The following is a 16,853-nucleotide window of genomic DNA, read 5'->3' as shown; positions in this document are numbered from 1 at the left end:
TGTAATTTCTCCACAATTAATTAAAGTGCATGGAGATTTTTTCCCCCCTTCTTCCTTGCTTTCTTTTTTTTTTTTTTTTTTGCTCTCCCCTAGCAGCCAGATGCCACTGAGTGGCTCAAATAACACTGCTGTCAACTGTAAAAAATTAAGATCCAAACCGTAAGAAAGGTACTTAGATAAAGAAACCAGATGCCGGGTTATTTGGGATCCCCACATACATCTTGATGTAAGCCGCCATTGTTCAACATCTGTATTTCCACAGCCTTAATTATGTACTTAACTCTGCAAGTCTGTCAGCAGTTGATTTCCACAAGTATTGTCACTTTGGTAAATCTTTTATTTAAAAAAAAAAAAAATTGAATGGTGCCAATCAGCCAAGGGATGAGAGACACTGGGAACTAGGAGGCCTTGTGCAGAAAGAAGCTGCTGCCTGTTTACACCCCTGATGCAGGCTGGTGTTTATAGGCACATGTGTGTGGTCACTCAGAGAGTGGGGCTGGGGCTGGGGGGGAACAAACGCTCAGCTACCATTGCCGGCTGATCTGCCACCTGGAATTGATCAAAAGCAAATTAATTTTCATTTTCAATTAGGAATACAATTAAATCCAAAGTGGTGAGGGGGGGAAATCGTAATGTTTACATACAGCTCGGGTGGTGGGAGGGCGGAGGAAATGGCAGATGACATGAAATACACGTCTTTGTATCTGGGCGTTTAATTCACTCAAGTGTGAAGGGGGTGGCTTGGGCTGCCGCTGCCGCTGCTGCTACTGCCTTCCACTTCCCCAGAAGGGGCCCCCTCCTTCCCTTGAGCAGAGTTTTCAGGGAAAGGGAAGAGGGACAGCCCATCAGGGGGTAGAGACTGTGAGAGGTCCCTCCATGGGGCCCTGCCCTCTTGCTCTGCCGGCTCCTTTTCCCAGGATTCTGCAGTCAAAGAGGTGGATGTTTTCACGAAGCGCTTGAATTCGGAAACAGGAATTTGGCTTTGCAGTCTGCCCCCAGCCCGCCGGCTCCCAGCGTCAGAGCGGTACCTGGCAAAAGGATCCCCCGTCTCGGTCTGGCCATCATCAAGAGATATTGAGTGATTGTGTGAAAGCAATCTGGCTGCTGAATGCCTCGTGTCACAGGATCCGAGCTCTTTTCGCTTGACTTTTTCTCTGCATTCAACGGCTGCCTTTTGTTGGAGTAACTGAGTGGGGGCCTGTGGGGTGGGCAGGATTCCTCCCGGCTGCCTGGGGAACACTTGGCCCACTGTGTTCATCACCAGGGGTGGTAACTGGGGGGAGCTTTGACCCTGATTGGAAGGCAAGTCAATTATTTGTCAATTATGAGATCTAGAAATCCAGATAGGGGACTCTTGTCAAAGGCTCGGCTCTGGAGTCTGGGGACGGATAAGATAACAGTGGTTTGGTGAACAGGCAGCACATGTTTCTTCCCTGTATCCACCTGTCTGTCTCCCAGGGCGGTCACATTTTGCCTTGTCCTAAGCCTGCTGCTGTGCTGGTGAGAAACTCCCAAATACCCATCTTGGAGATCAGCCTCTTTGAAAAAGCAGAGTGGGTCGGTGATAAATATTTTGTCATATGAATAACAATGAAGATAGCTTCAGATAATAGCTGACATCTTTGTAAAATCCTCCGGGTGATGGAGTAAGAGGAAGAGAAGGTTCTGGGTCAAGGCAACAGCTGCTTCTGGTGGAAGATCCTCCAAGGCAGTGTGGTGACCACTAATCCCCAGCGCTCCAGTCCATATTTTCCTTCATACCACCCCACCTTCCTGGTCCCAGGGCAAGGGTGTAGGTTTCTGCCCTGCATGGTATTTGTGCTTTTAAAGAAGATTTTATGACTTCTGCTACGTTGGAATTCCTCTCTTTACTAGACAGTTGGCATGACCGCAGCCTGAAACCACGATGGAGTTGTTAACACGCTGGGATCAGTTTTTTCCCTCCTTTAAATCTATTCTTTTATTTTTTTTTTAAGGGGGGGAGGGAACTCCAACAAATCAACAGAACTATTAACTTTCTGATTTATTTGCTACAGAGAAGTGAAAAAAAAAAAAAAAGTCAATGCAAAGTGACAGAAACACCAGAACAGACAGGAGGAAAACATTCTACATGCAAGTTTCCATCTGAAATCTCACCACAAGCAGTGGGTTATCTGGAGATAGACATCTTCAATTTCCTGACTGCATAATAGAAATGGGTTTTCTTCTTCCTCTTAAAAAGATAAAAAGCATGCTGCATAGCGTTGACATAAAGTTTTCTGCGATTTGGGTTCTCCAAACTCCGCCTCTCAAGAATAGGCTTCTCTCATCTCTGCTGCTAACAGTTTTCACCGCTTTTTCAAGGGCAAAGGTCAGTGTTGCTAACATGATGAAGGCCAGAAGACATCTTCACAGGAGCCTGGGAGATTAACTCTGCCCACCTGGCAGATATCATGGCATTTAGTAAATAGACTGGTCAGGGCTAGTGGCTCAGCTGGTAAAGAATCTGCCTGCAGTGCGGGAGACCTGGGTTCGATCCCCGGATTGTGAAGATACACTAGAAGAGGGAGCAGCTACCCACTCCAGCATTCTAGCCTGGAGAATTCCATGGACTCGAAAAGAGTCAGACACGACTGAGCAACTTTCACTTCCACCATTCAGCGAAACAGCAGTGAGAAAATCAATCTGGATTGGTGACCTAATAGCTGCATCTCGCTCGCTCTCTCTCTTTTTAAAAATTTTGACTGTTATGGGTCTTCATAGTGGCATGCGTATTCAGTAGTTGCAGCGTGTAGGATCTTAGCTCCCCAACCAGGGATTGAACCCAGGCCCCCTGCATTGCGAGGCAGATTCTTAACCACTGGACCACAGGCAGGTCCCTAATGGGTGCATCTCTTGCACACATTATCACTTAGCAAGTGTCTTAGGGTTAGCAGTTTCTAACCCTAAGTATTTGAGACTTTGGTTGGAGGCAGTTCAGGACAGTATGGACATTTGTCCCAGCTGAGGTGGGCTAGACTCTGCGAGTAGCTGACCCAGCCTCCTCAAAAACTGGCCCAAGTGATGTGTGGTCTTCAGATGCACACGTCTTCCTCAAATGCCCTATATTTTCCTCACCCCTAAGTTTCTGATGACCCATTTCTGAGATGTGAAATTCTTGGCACTGGCGCATAGCTTACATCACTTTTACACTTCAAAATGCCCCATGATCTCAAAAGCAGTCCTCATTTTTCAGTCACTCTGTATATCGATACTTCATTTTATTTCATGGAATGTTTTAAAATTATATTTAAAAGGCAGCCTCTTTCGTCTCATGTGCCCTTCCTTGGCTGGGAAACAAAGGCAGTCTCTTAAGAGGTGTTTTATATTTTATGACTATGGAGAGAGAGCATAGTTCTTTAATAGGTATATATAGAAGAGAGTTCCACGTTATAGGTTTTCAGAGATTAAAAGTTCTGGAACAAGGCCGTTCGATAACATCTTTGAAGGACAGAGGAGCAGATAGAAACCATAGAGGTCTGGATGCCAACACAGAACACTCCCAGAACCTGGGGACAACAGGAGCTTTTCTGAGATCATATTATTCTCACCAATAAGGGCATCCTGCCTCGACCACGGGTGAGGGCTGTGCAGGATGGATCATTCTCATCTTATGCTTCATGGTTATGGGCATGTAATATGTTCTTCATTGAGCCGGGCAATTGACGGAGACGCCAGTGCATTTAAGACTCGAGTCTACTGGAAATGAGACTTGCATTCTTGCCAGAAATGGATGCTTTTCTGTGTCCGCCACTATCACACATCTTGATATTTTTTGTAATCCTGACTCTTAAAACAATAATATCAAACAACTCCAGGGGAAAAAAAAGTTAAATATTTCCATATGAAGAGCTGATTAAATTTGTATGGTTTTCTTTTCAGTAAAAATTGATACGTGATGAAACGCAGTGCAGCTGGATGGCTGGTTGGAGCTGATATTCCCACATCCTCTGATCTCTCTACCCGCTCGAAGGGTGGGTGCCCAGTGACCCGCTGTGCTGTGACCTGGGTTCTGAAATGCTCATTTGCAGGGCACCTGGACTGCAGAATGCATGCTCTAAACAGAGTCAACAGTCAGCTGGCTCAGGTCTCTCCTCTTAAGTCATATGGTTATCCCCTGAGCTTTCCCTCGGCGGCAGGCGGAGTCCATGGGAAGTATTGTAGTTGACAGTGGGCAGGTGACACTCTATCAGGATCTTTAAAGTTGAAACTGGGGCAAAAGCCTGGCTGGGATGTGTGGGAAGGTGGTGGCAAAGATGGTTTATTGGCTCATGTGTTTGAAAAGGGGCTTCTCCAGTGGCTCAGTGGTACAGAATCTGCCTGCTATGCAGAAGACACAGGTTCAGTCCCTGGGTCGGGAAGATCCCCCCGGAGGAGGGCATGGCAACCCACTCCAGTATCCTTGCCTGGAGAATCCCCTTTGATAGGGGAGTCTGGCGGGCTCCAGTCCATAGGGCTGCAAAGAGTCAAACACGACTGAAGCGACATAGCACATACGCACATGAAAAGGTCAAGAATATCTGACTTCAGTGCAGTATGACCTTGAGTTCGGATAAGGTGGCTGTGACCTGCATTCTTCTGCTCCATGTGCTACTCCCTCCCAAGAGTGGTGGTCCCACTGTCAGTCAGACTTTCTTGCCTTGCTCACAAGATGTTGACCAGCTGCTCTTGATGCTCTTTCCCTCCATTTTCATATCCCATGGTGTTCCCAGCATGGGTGCTCCTTTGCCTTGATGGAAGCTAGGGGAGCAGGGTGATGCCAGGGCTGGGGTTGGCTGCACTCGACGGCCTGGGGCCCAGAGTCTGGAATGAAGAGCTTTCGTGGAGGACAGCTTGGATAAGGTCACAGCCTTAGTTGATGACCAAAGCAAGAGTATCCTGGGGGTCTTCCTCGGATAGAGAAATCCACTGGTTGAGACTCTGCCTTGCAGTGCAGGGGACATGGGGTCAATCCCTGGTCCAGGCAGATTCCACAGACCGTAGGGCAACTAAGACCTCTCGCCGCAACTGCTGAGCCCGGGAGCTCTGGAGCCCAAGCTCCACAGCTAGAGAGAAGCCTGCCTGCCGCGGTGAAGAGGCTGCATTCAGTAACACGATGCAGCCAAAAATAAATAAATATTGAAACCAAACCAAAAAAAAACACAAAAAACCAAGACTATACCAAAGGCCATTCCACCAAAACATTAAGACAGGAAAGTAGACCTCTTTGATCAGGAAACTTGGTGTCACGGGTTAGTCACTTTAACTGCTTCTATTTCCATTCCCTTTAAAATATGGATAATAAGAGGGAGGGGCTGCTCAGTTATTCCTGCGGACGTCCAGGCTTGGCTTCCGATTTTCCCAGTGTTCCGGGTGGGTGGGTGTCTTTCTGCCTCTGATCGCAGTGGCCCCAGGTGACAGCAGTGTATTTTTGTTCAGCAGATTTAAAGGAGATGAAACCATCCTGCCATGTCTGTGCTTAAAAACCATGTCCATCTGGCGATATCTGCGGATAGGAAGTTGTCACAGAGTCAAGGACCCCTCTAGGCTTTGGCCGGCTTTGACCCTTGCTCATCACACATCCTCGGGACTCTCCTTGACCGCTAGGATAGGAAAGTACCCGTTTGGTCTTTTTCTACCTGTTCCTCTCTCTAGCCACCCTCATTTTCCTCCTCCTCAGGGCTTTCAAAGATCATCTCCTGCTGGGTCACTGCTCAAAGTTCCCTTGGTCTGCTGGTCTTGCCATGAGAAGAAGTACCTTGAACCACCTCCGACGGTAGTGACTTTCCCGGGTGAGGTCAGGCACTGGGAAAATGGGTAGGAGATAACTTACAGTGGCTCTCTTTGCATAACTCCTCAGTCAGGGACGGCAAAGGTCCCCCAATTCAAGGACTTCAATGTTTGTAATTAGAGAAAAAGACAGATTCGACTCTCAACGCTGGCGAGGCTCCAGGGAAAGTCGTGTGTGCCGCTGAGCTACTAGAGATCTCTATTTGTCAAACGGAGTGTTTACCATGGGCTCCCTCTCCACCCTCCCCACTGCCCCCGCCCACCACAGTACCAGGAACCTGTCTACAAACAAAGCATTTACCCTCTGAGGATTTCTTTCTAATTAAAATTTTACATATACCCAATAAACAAGGGCACGTTTGAAATGGAAATTTGTCATTTTCGTAGGCAACTTAAATCACCCCACCTACCTTGAGACCAGGGTTTCTCCTTCAGCCTAAAGCTGCGCAATGCTGGCTTCCCTTTAGTCTTGGGCGGCTCACACTCCCTGTGTTCTTAAATCCTGGTGTGGGTTCTTCTTGGGTTTTGTTTTGTTTTGTTTTTTTTCTTTTTTCCTTGAACACTTTCTGCAGTTTAGTTATTTGTTGTAATTATCAAGTTCATTTTTCTCTAATAGATGTGATTAAGTATATTTAGCACTGTGTAATGAGTTTTCTGCCTGGTTGCATCTTAGCTAATAAGGAATTCCTCAGCGGCATCTCTTGACAGCTGCTGCGAATCCCAGGTCTGTGCGGCCACAAGAGACCCCTTCCATGAACTGCTAGCATTAAAGAAATTAACTCCATTACACTCACCATAAAATTGAGGCTGAAATTTGATTACTCATAGACCCTCAATTCAACTAGAAACTGTAGAAATGGGGTGGGGCCAGTAGGGAAGAAGATGAGTGAACGTGAAACACTAGTGTTCACTCTTCCATCAGTGTGTGTGTTCAGACGCTTCCAACCGTACCTCTGATTTGATACCTGAGCAGGATCGGAGAGCAGTGCCAAGCTGATGACTTTATAGCCTTGTGCTTTGGTGGGTATAAGAGACCGGAAGTTTTCGTTTCTGCCGTGATGGTGGTACCTTATTTTTCATGTTTTTGCCTTCCCTGAGCTAAGAAAACCTGTTGGTATGTTTTTGGCCATTGGAACTACTTTCCATTGTCATAGGCAGTCCAGATTTGTCAGGCGAAAGTGCTGAGGGCAATTAGTTATTGGTGACTGGCTGCTATGATGTATAGTTGCCTAGCAACAGTCTCTGAATTAAGTCTCTGGAAAGGGGCATACAGGAAGAGACAAGACAGGAAGATGAAATAGGTACCATTTCGATGGGTAGGTGAGTCGGTAATGAAAAAAGAGTAAAAGGTATTTGTAATCATAGAAACGGCTGAGTGGAAAATTGGGGCTACGGGAGAGAAAAGACAGGACTTAGTTCCTCCCTTGCTAAATGAAATAAGAGTAAGCAGCAGTTGAACCAACCCCATTAATACAAAAGCTCATCTTCTTTCTTTGACATTTTGTGATTCCAATGCACGCAGAACTCAGGGAGTGCTCTTTATCCCAAGTGCAGCATGAAAATTCACGGAAGGGAGAGGAGACTCGAGTCATGCCTGATTCTTGAAATCTTGAGGACAAGCTTAATTCGTACCAACTTTAGTTCATACCAAAGAACTGGGGTTAACTGGGGGACAGGGTCCAGTTTCGATTCAGTCCTGCTGTGGTACCAGGTGGAATTGGTACTCTCAGATACAGATGTTCCATCTTGATTCATGTGAAGTCAGGAAGTATCTTGAAGAAGCCGAGAACAGCATATCCATTTCATTAGAGTCAGCTGAGTTTAGACACGCGGCAGACTTAAGCCATCACCCTGAACTCCCTGATTTATTTAGTGAGCTGGTTTAGCCTCTAGAAGGCCAGATGAGCCAAAGAAAGAGAAGCAGACTATGGCCTTGATCCAGATATGGAGGCTTGTTAAGGGGCTGCCTTATCTACATGAGGAGCTACATCTGGAGGTCTGCAAAGGTCCGGGGCTCATTACCACTGGTAAAAACTGTTTTGCAATTAGTGTTGAAACACTGAGATAAAGAAAGGATATATAGGAATTAAAAACAGATAATGTAAACACTAACAAAGAGTCTTAATCCCCTCAAATGAGTGTTTTGCATGTTTACCTCTGATTGGAATTCTTAATAATATCGAGTGCGTTGCAATTCAATAAAGATTCCCCAGGAAGAAAGAAGTCGATCCTTGGATTACAAAACAAAACAAGAAAAACAGAATCAACCCCCCCCCAAAAGAAAACTTACACTCACTGCCTTTCCATTACTTAAAAAATAAAAAAGAACATTTTAAATAGTAAATACATGACACAAGAAGGTTTTGTCTGGGTTTAGTCGGGTTCAGATCACTTACAGGCACAATGGAATCCCCCATTATGTAGTGATTAGAAGGGCATCTTTCAGGCTTGGAAAGCAGATTTTCTATCTCCACCTATGACTTGTTTTCTCTCTGAAGAGTGAAGGTGTTTTGATAAAAAGTTATTATCGTGCAGTTGAGCAAGTCTTTGCCCTCCTGGCCTGAAGTTCCTCACTGGAGAGAGGAAGTTGATAACCATCTCGGATTCTTGCCTGCTACCTATTAAAGGCTCATCCTCACTTAGAATCCAATACTGTATTTTCAGGACACTATAATTATTTGAGAAGAAGCCAAAATGATGGCTAGGGCATAATAATAGCATGTATAGTAACACAGTCTGTCTAACGGCCTATGGTTCCAGTTTAAATATCATAAGCTAAGGGTGCCCTGTGCTCCTACATTCCTACCCCCACTCCCATCACTTTTCCATATGTAATATTCACATTCTAGTTTCTTAACACCCAGCTTCCCTCCTGGATTGTAAACTCTGAGGGCAGGAGACATACCTTGCTCTCCACTGACTGTTGTAGCCCTAGCACCCAGCACAGGGTCTCGTACATAGAAGGAACTCAATAGCTATTGATTGAATTCATTGTTTTCTTAGAATCCAGCAGTGGTAACTGACCTCCAGGATGGCCCCTCATGATCCCCAGCTTCCAGAATTCACAGCCTAGTGAAATCCTGTCTTTCAGTGAGGGCTAGACTTGGTGACTTGCTTCTTACAAACAGAATAAGGGGGGAGACTAGGTCATAAAGGGCATCATGGTAACTCTCAAAGTCTTTCTGTCTGGACCACTCATTCTGGGGGAAGCCAGCTGCCATGCTGTGAACAGCCTTCTGGAGAAGCCCTCATGGTAAGGAACTGAGGCCTCCAGCCAACAGCCATGGCAGTGAACTTCCAAGTGTACCTTCTAGCCCACATCCAGCCTCAGGTGCCTGCAGCACCCGCTGACACATAGAGTGCATCCTCGTGGGAGACCCTGAACCAAACGCCTGACCTACAGAAACACTGAGATACTCACGCTTACTGTTTTAGGCCCCTGATGTGGCGGGTAATTCGTTACACAGCAGTAGATAATGGATATACTAGTCAGTTGCCATAGGCATCACTTTATTCACTTTTTCATTCAGTGAGTCCTTGTTGAATGCCAGCTCTGCCAGGGACTGTGTGGGATGCTGGGAACACCAGGACAAATAAGGCAAGGTCCCTGCCATCAAGGACTTAGAGTCCAGGAGAGGGAGATGGACGTGTAAGCAGGGAGCCCTGAAGCACTGCCCATAGAGGTGCAGTGGACATACAAAGGAGAAAGCTGGAACGGGGTGGGGTGGGAGGGTCGCTCAGACCGACACAGTGGTCTCATATACACACAAGTACATCACGGAAGACACTGTTTCCCAGTTGTAACTTCGCTTTAAACAGTCTCAGCAAACTTTGTTCGGCATCCATCCACATAGCATTGAGTCATCGTACAGCGAGTCTGCCACTACAGAAGAAACGTCCTAAGTTCTTGGCCCTGGAGTGTGAGCATCCCATGCTGAACTTGACTCCTTTTGAATGGTTCTTCTCAGTCTGTCCGTTTTCTTTCTCCTCCCTTGATCTCTCTGTCACTAACACTATTATCCAGGAGCCTTTTGATTAGAAACAAATGGTTTGATTATTTTTAAAAGAACAAAAAACCATGAGACTGTTTGAATGCTTTGTATGTTTGCTGGCCGTAGAAACACTTGTTTCACTGTGGCTGGAGGCTGAACACGATAGGAGGAAGAGGGCCCACCAATAGAATAGGCCCACCAATGGAATGCTTCTAGAAAATGATGAGAAGATAAAGACATCAGCCAGTATAGCGTGTGTGTGTGTGTGTGTGTGTGTGTGTGTGTGTGTATGTGTTCAGTTTCACAGTCGTGTCTGACTCCTTGTGACCCCGTGGGCTGTAGCCCGCCAAGCTCCTCTGTCCATTGAATTTTCCAGGCAAGAGTACTGGAGTGGGTTTCCATTTCCTTCTCCAGGGGAATCTTCCTGACCCAGGGATCAAACTCACATCTCTTGCTTCGGTAGGCAGATTCTTTACCACTGAGCCACCCGTATTTTGTTATTTGTTTAGCTGCACTGGTCTTAGTTGTGCCACACGGGATCTGGTTCCCTGACCAGGGATCGAACCCAGGGCCCCTGCATTGGGAGTGCAGTCTTAGCCACTGGACCACCAGGGAAGTCCCGCCCTGATATATTGATATCAGTATTAAATTGTAGTGAAAGGAATGCATCTCTGTAGGGACCACCTATGGTGGCCCTTTAGAACAGGGGATTCATTAGTAGACCCATTTCTAGAACCTCATCCTCTAGGCTAAAGAAAGCTTTCCCTGCACAGGGATAGTGTTCTATGGCTGACCTATGACTGACCAAGGATGGGTGACAGAGAGAGGAGAATTCACTTTGCAATAAAGAAGTAGCTCCACCGGACCTGGGTCCTCCACCCTCTAGGGGCTGGGGCTCAGGAACAAGAAGGAAGAGGCACCAGAGAACCACAATAACACTGTCAAGATGCTCCCAGCTTTAGAGATGACTCCTAGGAGGAAAAGAGCCAACACATTCTTTTTCCTTTTGCCACAGGCCGCAGTGGGAAAGCAATAAGATGCTGATACTGTCCTCTTGCAGGTATAACTGATTTGATGAGGGGGGGAAGGGAGGCAGCCTAGGAGAGACACCAAGGATTGTCTGGGCTCGTCCCACCTCCTGTTCACGAACAGGAGAACGGAGGAGCCATAGGTGGTGTGTAGGAATTTTTTGTTTGGATTCTTTTCCTCCCCTTTAAAAAAAAGAAAAAGCGCCTCCTTTGTATGCTGCGGCAGTGTCTGTTTTTTGTTGTGGTGGTTGTTGTTTTAAATAGGAGAACTTGTGAAATGAGACTGCATGAAAGATGGACTTGTTTTATATATGGGATATTGCCTGTCCTTCAGATCTATGTGTCTCGCTTATGGAATGAACCAAAGTAGGAGAGATAAACTAATATTTTGTATAAGCTCAGCCAGACAATACAGATGATAAAGATGTTTCATCTTCTTATGCATGCAGAAAATATGAAAAATCGTAGTTTACACATATTTGCTCAATTCAAGTGTAAAATTGGGCCCCTCGATTGCCCTGGGCCACAGTGGCTGTGTTAAGGAAGCTCGATTTACCTTGCAGCCGAGTGAAAAATGATCAGAATATTAGACTCATCTAGCCCACATTAAGGAGCCATTGCATTTCCCGACAATTTTCTGCTATCTCAATATGAAAACAGAGCAATTTCAACTCATATCAGGTTATGATCGGCAATTACAGTTGCATAATTCACCTAGTCGCCTCTTTGCAGGGCCTTTATTTTCCCTCTTGGTGACATTCCTGAGAAAGTGCCTGATAAAAATGTCATATATCATCCCAGCTTTAGAACTCGTGAGGGGGTAATCTGCTATGCCTTGCTGAGCCCATATTCATCACTGGATTTTTGACTTGGAGGGGTCATGGCACTCATAATTTCCTGTTTGATATTGTCCTCAGCAGCTCTGACAAGGGCTGTAAAAGCTGGGTTGTAGGCAGCGGTTAAGCCCTGTTCCAATGGGGCTCATCACCAGCAATAACAGTGCATTACCGTGGCTCGTGCTGCAGTTGGCCGTTTCGAAGATAATTAGATTTGATGTCAACATTTCTTTATCACCTGCATCCTTTTGTGCATCTGTGTGTCAAGTTGTTATTTCCGGATTTATTAGCACCCTCAGAGCTCCTCTCTATCTGTCAGCCTGTGGGCTGTTTGTGTTGACAGTTGTAAAGTTAATTACTAGTACTAATGAGCACCGGGCTTTTGGTGGACATGGCGTTTTGGACATTTAAAACTATAATTAGTTTTTTTTTTTTTCCTTGTGTGGTGCTTCAGTACAGGAAAACAGTGTTAAAAAAAAATACCTTCCGTTCCATTTTGACATTCTGTGTGCAGTCAACTTATCTTTTATTCAAAGGCTCCAAAAATTCAGTTCTGTTTATTTTTCAAATAGACTTCTTTTCCATTGTAACTCCATGAATAATTTCTCTTGTTCCTTACTTCTCTTTCAACTTGATCATGTGACCATCTCATCTGCCTTGAGAATTAAGCTAGTGATGGTGAAAGGCTCAGAAAACGTGCTGGGAAAATGTTGACCTCCACCCAATCAGTAGACGGCAAATTTTCCCCGGATAGCTCTTCTCTTTTCAAATCTTACTCTGGGTTCAACTGGAAGATTCAGTGACTGGCAGACTGGATAAAATTAAAAGAGTAATAGATAGTTCTCCAGGTGACCGGTTCCTAACTAATAGCCAGTATTTATGTCGTATTAATTCTGTGCCCAGGAATCATGGTACAAGGTCCCTAGATTCATCCTTACAACAAACCTAAGGGGGGATTACTAGTATCTCCATCTTACAGATGGGGAAACTGAAGTTGAGAAAGGTTAAGCAACTTACCCAGGGTCTCACAAGTAGGAAGTTGCGCTGAGATTTGAATCCAGTCAACGTAGTTTGGAGCCCGTGCTCATAACTAGAACTCTAAAGACACAAAGTACACTTTCACGAAAAATTAGCAGACTCCTGGGGCATGTATTCTAAAACAACAAAAAGCCGTCACTTAGTGAATCAGATGGGCTCATTTGTATTTCACTCCCAGTCATCCAGGGATGCGAGTTTCAGTGTAATGGCAATTATCTATGGCATGTACTTTATGGAGTATTTTGTCTGGTCTTTTGCAGCAGCAGAGTACCACTCCCTTGCTGCTATTCATATTTACTTTCTATTCATCATTATCTGCCATTTTGCTAAATAACTATCCTTCCTGGACATAAATCATCTATAAAAATACTCTGGCTCAGAGAAAATTTCGCCCTGGCACTGCAATGATGAGATAACTATTTTCATCTCTTGTTGAAGCATTGAGATTTATTGGCTTTCGATGGGCAGCAGACCAGGCATCACTCTCTGCTAAACAGACTCCCACTTGCATTTATTCTTATTGCATTTAGCGATTCAAAATGGAGCGCTGGGAATCCCTCGAGGGTCCATTCCCAGCCTGGGTGGGGTGTTATTACTTTATATTAGATAAGGGAAGGACACACAAAGAAACATGTGGCGATTCGGATGATTTTTTATTTCCGTTTAGCAGTGATGACAGAATGTCATAGTGAAATGACTTCAAAAGTCATTTTTCCCCACTGCCCTGGTTCTGCAGGCCTGTCCCTTGAGGGCTCTTCCATTGTACAGTGTTATTAATTCTGCTAACTTTCAGACTTCATTGCTGACAACAGGCCTCTTGGCTTTCGCAGCCTATTACATTAAATTTCCCATCAAACCATGTCAGCCTCTGAGGTCACAGATTTCGAGAGAAGCTTTAGATATTTTGCCATCTGACTTCACGGGCAGGTGTTTTCTAAATTGCTTTTAGGTTTGTTTTTCCAGTGTCAGAAATCAGATTGAACTTATTTAAAAAAAAAAAAAAACAAAAACAAAACTCAAGACAGTGAGCGCTCATCAGGGTAAGAACAAAGCGGAGTGCAAGACACGTCTGAACTGGCGCGTGTGTTTGTGTGTGTGCGCACACTCCTGCCTTGCACTTGTATTCCAGTTGACCTTCCAATAGACTATCATCCCTGACTCCACCTGGTGAGTAGAATGTCTTGTTGACTTTTTTTTTTTTCCTGCATCTATTGAAGCCCCCAAATAATAGTGTGATGGCCCTGGTGAGCAGGGCTAGGCTCCGCTGACTTTGCTTTTGGAGGAATCTGTGAAACTGTGGGGTGGCATTAGAGGGTCACTGGGCAGGCCGGTGAAAGGATTGTGGGCTTGGTTTGACACTAGCATGGCTTAATGTAGAATCTTCGAGCAAGTTCCCAGTGGCAATAAAAACTCCCGTGTTCCCCTTCCTGTGTTAATTTCAGCACACTGTTGTGGGATTAAAATAAAGGAAAGGCAGAAACCTTCCTTCCAACTAACATGGCCACAGGCACCACGTTGCTGTCAAAATTACATTCCGAAGGAAGCGTGGGGAGGAAAATGGAGCCGGGGCGCCCGTCTCAAAACAGAAAAGAAATGAGATGTTATTTTTGAAGCAGTCAGCTCCCGAAAATGATTACAAATCATTTGGCAAATCCAACGTGCCCTCCAAGTCCTTATTTATTATTAGTTCCAGTTAATATCTCTGCTCTAAAAAAACGACAACATTCGGGTCTCGTCTTGCCGGCCGTGGCCGTTCAGATTTACAGGCTTGGCGGGGAGCAGCCTTGAGGTCCCCTCACTGCGTGCTGTATGTGGGCTGGGGAGGTGGCCAAGTGACAGGCCTCGGGGGCTGGAGAGGAGGGGGGTCATCCACTCTCGGGCCCCCGCAGTGCCAGAGGTTCATCACTGGGATGTCCCACCTCTGCGCAGGTGACAGGAGCCTGGGTGCCTTGCGGGCAGGGGTGAATGCCGGCCCCGCCTCCTTTTTCTAATTTTGAGAGGCCACACATCTCCCCTAAACGCATCCTTAGCTCGCTGTCCACGCAGGAGGAGGTGGCGGAACCAGGCTCGGGCTGGAGAAAGGATGTGAGTGAGATGAGGCAGTGTCAGCGCGCTTCCCCTGCCGGCAGCCGTGAGGAGAGAGAATCATTTGTGGCACTCTGGGGACAGTTTTGTCACCCTGACAGTAATGCTGTTATGCGCTGGCTTGACACACAGGATGAATCCATAAAGACAGATAAGTAACTGCGGAAGTGGCTGGGGATCAGGCTGAGTGCCACCGCTCACCTGCAGTGACAAATAGAGAGTCATGAAGGATTGGAAATCCTGCCCAGCACGGAGATCTGTCAGCGAGGAGATGGCCGGCAGCCCGGGTGACACCCACGGCGGGAGTGACGCGTGCGCATGCGTGCCCCGGCGGGGGGCGTCCCGGGGTCGGCTTCAGAGCCTCTCTGGGGAGGGTGAGGCTTTTCCCAGAGGGGTGTTTGTTGGGGCAGATGGTGGTGGTGGGGGTGGGCAGGAGAGGATTTCAGTGCTCTCCCTGTCCTTTTCTTGGTGAAATGAAACTCGGGGTGTTGTGTCTTTTTACTGGTTAAGTTCAGGCCTATTTGGTTAAGAAGGCTGTGTGTTTCGTTTCCATTTTCTTTCCCTGGGATTTTTTTCATGCCAATAGGGGTCCCCATCTGCAAATCAAATGAATCCATGTCTTGATAGTTAGCAAAATATGACTGCTAAGCCGCTGATGTCAGGGGCACCAGGCAAAGGGCAGGAGGTAGCCAGGGAGGCGCGGAGGGGATGCTTAAATTTATCTTTTATGCTGGAGAGGCTTGTTATTTCTGGCTAAGAATCTGCTTTTCTTCACTGAAAGAGATTCAGAGGGAATCACTGGGGGGATAATAAAAAAACAACAGGCTGTATGCTGGACCTGCTGTTTCCCAGTTGGGCTGGAGATGCAAACAGAGCTCTGTGGTCAGGTCCTGAAATCCGCTGCGTTACCGTGTGGGATATGCCGTCTTTGTTTTAATTATTCTTGAGGTTGTTAAAGCCTGACTGTGTGTCCTGTCATCTTCTTGGAAAGTTATGAAAGAGATTTGAGGTGACAATTAAACATACCCGATAAGAGTGAAGACCTCCTTGGCTTCCCATCAGGGATCGGGGCAAAAGCCACTTAGAGCTCTTCTTTTACCTAGAAGGACTGTTTTGACCCCATGGATGAGTGTAACCACATTGGGGATCCAAGGATTTCAGACAGGGTGGGCCCCGAGTCTTATGTGCAGATTAGCAGGACAGCAAAAGGAAAGCAAACCCATAATCAAGAATCTGTTTTCTGTATCACTGGTGTTGATGTTTGTAAGTAGCATATGGAGGCTCATCTAGCAAACCCTTGTTCTGACTATTTTAATGTCATCATTTTTAAAGAAAAGAATTACCATAATATGTCCCCCCCCCCTCCAAATGAGTCCTTTTGACCTGTTCCACTGTTATCATTTTTGCCACTTACCTTTATCATAGGCAAAAATGTCCTTGTGCTGTGCTAAGTCTCTTCAGTCATGTCCGACTCTGTGCGACCCTATGGACTGTATCCCTCCAGGCTCCTCTGTCCATGGGATTCTCCAGGCAAACATACTGGAGTGGGTTGCCATGCCCTCCTCCAGGGGATCTTTCCGACCCAGGGATTGAATCCACTTCTCTTTTTTTTTCTTGAATCCACTTCTCTTATGTCTTCTGCATTGGCAGGCAGGTTCTTTACCACTGGTGCCACCTGGGAAGCCCTGAAAATGTCCTTGATTTATGTCAGTTGTACCTACTCTGCTAATTTTACTTCTAGGAGCTTAATCTAGAGCACCTTGTGTTTCTGAAACTCTTGTTTCCTCAAAACTGGTTCCATATAGCTTAAACTATTACTAATGCCGCTGCTACTTTGATTGCTACCACTTCTATTTGAGCTGTATATATTTAAACATTTATTCTCCTCTCTCAGCAGACCCTTGCAATGAGATTTTTCTTTAGAAAACCCTGGGGCCTATTTGTTGGTTTTAAGATTCTTTTAGTTTATAATTTGGGGAGGCTAAGATTGTTTTAAAGCCATTCAACGATAATGAAAACAGGTTTTTTGGGGTTGTTTTTTTTTTGACCCCAGGTTCTCAGTTTGACATGTTTTGACCCTATCATTC

General features: G+C 45.9%; 1 protein-coding gene and 1 long non-coding RNA gene across 2 annotated transcripts in view; one reads left to right on the top strand and one right to left on the bottom strand.

Annotated features, from left to right (window-relative positions):
• FTO (FTO alpha-ketoglutarate dependent dioxygenase) overlaps positions 1 to 16,853 on the top strand; it is a 417,942-nt gene that overhangs the window by 348,989 nt on the left and 52,100 nt on the right. The gene's annotated exons all lie outside the window — the stretch shown is intronic.
• LOC110124507 (uncharacterized) lies at positions 333 to 8,894 on the bottom strand. The gene is made up of 5 exons (XR_002309792.2): positions 8,693 to 8,894; positions 8,184 to 8,279; positions 7,943 to 8,017; positions 6,198 to 7,846; positions 333 to 549 (listed from the first exon to the last, which is right to left on the bottom strand). It is a non-coding gene; the product is annotated as an uncharacterized lncRNA (long non-coding RNA).

This window comes from Odocoileus virginianus, chromosome 20, assembly GCF_023699985.2.
Source record: "Odocoileus virginianus isolate 20LAN1187 ecotype Illinois chromosome 20, Ovbor_1.2, whole genome shotgun sequence".
Taxonomy (NCBI): Eukaryota; Metazoa; Chordata; class Mammalia; order Artiodactyla; family Cervidae; genus Odocoileus; species Odocoileus virginianus.
This window is presented reverse-complemented; position numbering and strand designations above follow the sequence as displayed.